At 34.5% G+C, this 5,000-nt stretch overlaps 1 protein-coding gene across 1 annotated transcript in view; it reads left to right on the top strand.

The window, feature by feature from the left end:
- The window catches only part of LOC122258844 (uncharacterized), a 62,047-nt gene that overhangs the window by 23,319 nt on the left and 33,728 nt on the right, over positions 1-5,000 (top strand). The gene's annotated exons all lie outside the window — the stretch shown is intronic.

A 5,000-nucleotide genomic window follows, 5' to 3' on the forward strand; every position in this document is an offset into this window, starting at 1 on the left:
GATAATAATTATACTGATGACAATAATAAGGGTGATACTGATAATAATAACAATAATAATGATGACAATGATAATAAAGACAATAACAATGATGATGATGATAATAATAACAATAATAATGATGGTAATGAGAGTGATAATATTAATGAAAAAGATACAATAACCATAGCCCTTGACGGTAATATTATTATAGAGATTACAGTCGTTAAGATTATCATAATCATTTAGTTAATATCATAATTACAAGAACAAAAATGCTAGTCATAAAAAAATAATAAGTTAAAATTCCTTAAGTAAAACATCTCACTTGTTTTGGGGTCAAATAAATTTCTTATTTTTTTAGGAAATTTCGTTCATGTAAAGTTTAGTTAAAAATTAGATCTATAAACTTCTTAAATGTGAAAATTTGTGTACGTAAACTTTTAGACATTTTTTTTTTTCGGGGGGGGGGGATGCTTTTTTTTTCATCTATCGATAAATATTTTTCCTTATCTCTATTTTGCATGGACTTTTCTCCGACGTGCCTTCTTGCAAAATTAAAAAGATAAAAAAAATGCGTGCACACATTCACAAATACACACACAAACACACACACACACACACACACACACACACACATATATATAATATATATAATATATATATATATATATATATATATATATATATATATATATATGTAATGTGTGTTGTGTGTGTGTGTGTGTGTGTGTTGTATGTATATATATATATATATATATATATATATATATATATATATATATATATATATATATATATATATATATATATATATATATATATACACACACACACACACACACACAATCACACACACATATAGCGAGATATGTGTGAGAGAGAGAAAGAGAGAGAAAGAGAAAGAGAGAAAAGAAAGAAAGAAAGAGTGCGCTTACCTTCTCATCAAACCCACGCAGCCTTGAAAACAGTAAGAGTTTTATCAGCTGTAAATACCAAATCACTTTAAGAAATTCATGTTTCCCAAAACAAATCTCGCTAGACACATTATTTCCTCATATAGGATTTTATAGTTGGTAAATTCCCCTTTTTTCTAATGGCGCCCATACCTAAAGCCTTCACTTACCATTACACGCCATTAGTAAAGCCTCTTTGAAGACCCTCTTTATAAAGCAGTTTTATTTCGTAAGGAAGTATGATTTGCTCGCTCATATTTTTCTTTGTGTTTTTTTTTTTTTTTCTTTTTCATTTCTGTTCTCTCTCTCTATCTCTTTCTTTTTGATTCTCTCATTCTCTCTTTCTCTTTCTTATTCTCTCTCTCTATCTCATTCTCTCTCTCTGCTTCATTCTCTCTCTCTATCTCTTTCTTTCTTTTTTGATTCTCTCATTCTCTCTCTCTTTCTTATTCTCTTTCTCTATCTCATTCTCTCTCTCTGCCTATTCTCTCTCTCTATCTATCTATCTATCTCTATCTCTCTCTCTCTATGTCTCTGTCTCTCTCAATCGCTTTAGCTTTTTATTTTTTCATATCTTTATCTCTCTATCTCTTTACCTATTTCCCTCTTTATCATTTCTTTCTTTCTCTCTCTCTCTCTCTCTCTCTCTCTCTCTCTCTCTCTCTCTCTCTCTCTCTCTCTCTCTCTGTCTGTCTGTCTCTCCCTCTCTCTCTCGTCCTTTTTGTTCTCCTTTTTATAGTCTTTTATATATCCTTCTTTCCTTCATTATTGACTTTGCTCCACTCTTAACCCCTTTGTATTTTCCCTTCCTCTCCCCCTTCGCCTTTCCTTACACCTCAGACTCCACACATTTACTCAATTCTTTTCTCAAATATTTACTCATAAAGAATTCCATGGCGAAAATCTTCTTCACATTAGTTTTTTATAAGATTTATTTTATAAGATTTATGTTATAAGATTTATTTATTTCATTGTATCAAGTCTTTCTCGTTCCACTTTTCAAACATAGTCGAGCTTGAACCTATTCGTTGATTTAGCTTTGATTTTTTTTTGTCTACCTTTGCCAGATTTTTTACTCTTCCTCCATTATCAAAATTTTCCCTCTTCTAACTTTATCAAATATTTCCCTCTTCTGCCTTTATCAAATCTTACCCTCCCCCACTTTATCAAAAGTTTCCCTACTCCACCGTCTATCTTTTTTTTTTTTTTTTTTTTACTTTTTACTTCCCCCACCACCACTTTTACCAAACCCTCCACTTTTATTAGACCTTCCCTCTTCCACCTTCAATTTTTCTTTTTATATCCTTCTTTTATCTCCCACTTTCACCAGAAATTCCCTCTTCCACCTTCAATTTTTCTTTTTATATCCTTCTTTTATCTCCCACTTTCACCAGAAATTCCCTCTTCCACCGAGCAACGCCAACAGAATTGAAACCCACCATCTCCCTTGTCTCCATTTCGAAACAAAACCGAATCCTTAATTGAACCATCTCATTTCGTGCCCTTTCCCCGCGCTATAAAATCTCTTTTACATCCCTTATTTGAAGCACCGAGGCAACACTCTGCTTCGAAGCTTCGCCCTTGCTTTGCCATGGATTATAAGTAGTGTTTGGCGTGTCGTTTGAAGTTGAGTGAGTGTTTGTTCTTCTGGTGAGAGAGAGAGAGAAAGAGAAGCTATGTCGAGATGCTGAAAAGTTGTGTGTCTTCTCTCCTGTTGAGAATGAGAGTTTTATGCCTTCTCTGTTCTGTTGAGAAAGAGAGAGTTTCTATGCCTTCTCTCTCCTGTTGAGAAAGAGAGAAGTTCTGTGTCTTCTCTCCTGTTGAGAAAGAGAGAGTTTCTATGCCTTCTCTCTCCTGTTGAGGAAGAGAGAGTTTCTATGCCTTCTGCTCTGTTGAGAAAGAGAGAAGTTCTATGCCTTCTCTCTCCTGTTGAGAAAGAGAGAAGTTCTATGCCTTCTCTCTCCTGTTGAGAAAGAGAGAGTTTCTATGCCTTCTGATCTGTTGAGAAAGAGAGAGATTCTATGCCTTCTCTCTCCTGTTGAGAAAGAGAGAGTTTCTATGCCTTCTCTCTCCTGTTGAGAAAGAGAGTTTCTATGCCTTCTCTCTCCTGTTGAGAAAGAGAGTTTCTATGCCTTCTCTCTCCTGTTGAGAAAGAGAGAGATTCTATGCCTTCTCTCTCCTGTTGAGAAAGAGAGAGATTCTATGCCTTCTCTCTCCTGTTGAGAAAGAGAGTTTCTATGCCTTCTCTCTCCTGTTGAGAAAGAGAATTCTATGCCTACTGTTCTGTTGAGAAAGAGAGAGTTTCTATGCCTTCTCTCTCCTGTTGAGGAAGAGAGAGTTTCTATGCCTTCTGCTCTGTTGAGAAAGAGAGAGTTTCTATGCCTTCTCTCTCCTGTTGAGGAAGAGAGAGTTTCTATGCCTTCTGCTCTGTTGAGAAAGAGAGAAGTTCTATGCCTTCTCTCTCCTGTTGAGAAAGAGAGAGTTTCTATGCCTTCTGCTCTGTTGAGAAAGAGAGAAGTTATGTATGCCTTCTCTCTCCTGTTGAGAAAGAGAGAGGTTCTTTTCCTCTGAGAAAGTTCTTTTTGGAGTTCTAAACCTTTCTTCTCCTGTTTTTTTTGTTTTTTTTTCTGCTGTTCTGAGAGATAGAAGTTCTGTTCTTTTGTCCCGTTCTACTGATATCCATTGGTTCTGCCGACGTGGAAGAGGTAATCTTTCTGTTCTTCGGTTCTGCTAAGACTCTGTGCCATAAATCTTCTTTACAAGTTGATTAGAGATTTCAGACCAGTTTTGCTTGTCTTTGTTCTTTTGATGATGATGCTTTCTTTGTTCTTTGTTGTTGTTTTTGTCCTTTGTAACATTTGAGGTTTGTTACTGTTTGTTTAATAATTTGTATCATTATTGTTGCTGTTGTTGTTAATGCTTTGATCACTGTTGCTTGTTTTGTTATTGCTTTCATTACATTTCATGTTATTGCTATTGCTGTCGTTGTCATTATCGTTACTATCATTACTGTTATTATTAGTAGCATCATTATTAATATTACTGATGTTATTTTTGTTATTATCATTATTAGTGTTGATATTTTTATTATCATTGTCATTATTGTCATTAGCACTATTGTGACCACCATTATCATTGGTATTACTATTATTACTATTCATAGAACTATTGTTGTTGTCTTTATTGTGATCACTGTTGTTATTACAAAACAACAATGATGTTAATACTAATGATAACAACCATGTTAACATAACATGATATTATGAGAGAGAGACAAATAAACAGGTAGACGAACAGACAGAGACAGACAGACAGACAGAGACTCACAGACAGAAAAACAGAGGCAAACAGACAGATAGACAAACAGAGACATAAAGACAGACAAAAAGCAGAACAGACAGACGGACAAACTAACATATATTGAAAATAGTCAGACAGACAAACGGACAAACAGACCAACAAGCAAACATACAACGAAAATAGATTTATCCATAGTCCCAACAATCCAATTAATTAATTGAATACACCCTGGTTTTCAGTTCCAGGTAAGTAGAGATTTAATAGCATCAATATCATAATGCCATTTTTCCCTTCCCTACTAATCCTCTCCCCTGGTAGATACAAAAAAAAAAAGTGAAATAAAAATATATATTCTTCAAAAATAGATCTTGTTTGTGTCATGTATATAAATGGTTCATTAACTTAATATCAGGAGCAGATGTGGGAATACATTTCGGAGGAGATTTTTTTTGTTTTTTTCTTTTTTCTTTTTAAAGATATTTTTTTTTTACATTTTCTTCTGAGCTTTAATGAAATTCCGCAACTTTTCCAGTGTTTTTACGTGTATATATATTACATTATTCAAGAGACAGTTGGACGTTTTGAGAGGTAAAGTGTATGGTGCATCTAGACAGATAGACAAAGGTACACTGGGAGCGATATACGGAGGACCGAGTGAGAGAGAGAGAGAGAAAGGGTGAGTGAGAGAGAGAGAGAGAGAGAAAGGGTGAATGAGAGAGAGAAAGGGTGAGAGAGAGAGAGAGAGAGAGAGAGAAAGGGTGAATG

Source organism: Penaeus japonicus, unplaced genomic scaffold (assembly GCF_977035675.1).
Source record: "Penaeus japonicus unplaced genomic scaffold, GWHDUDI00000001_assembly GWHDUDI00000029, whole genome shotgun sequence".
NCBI lineage: Eukaryota > Metazoa > Arthropoda > Malacostraca > Decapoda > Penaeidae > Penaeus > Penaeus japonicus.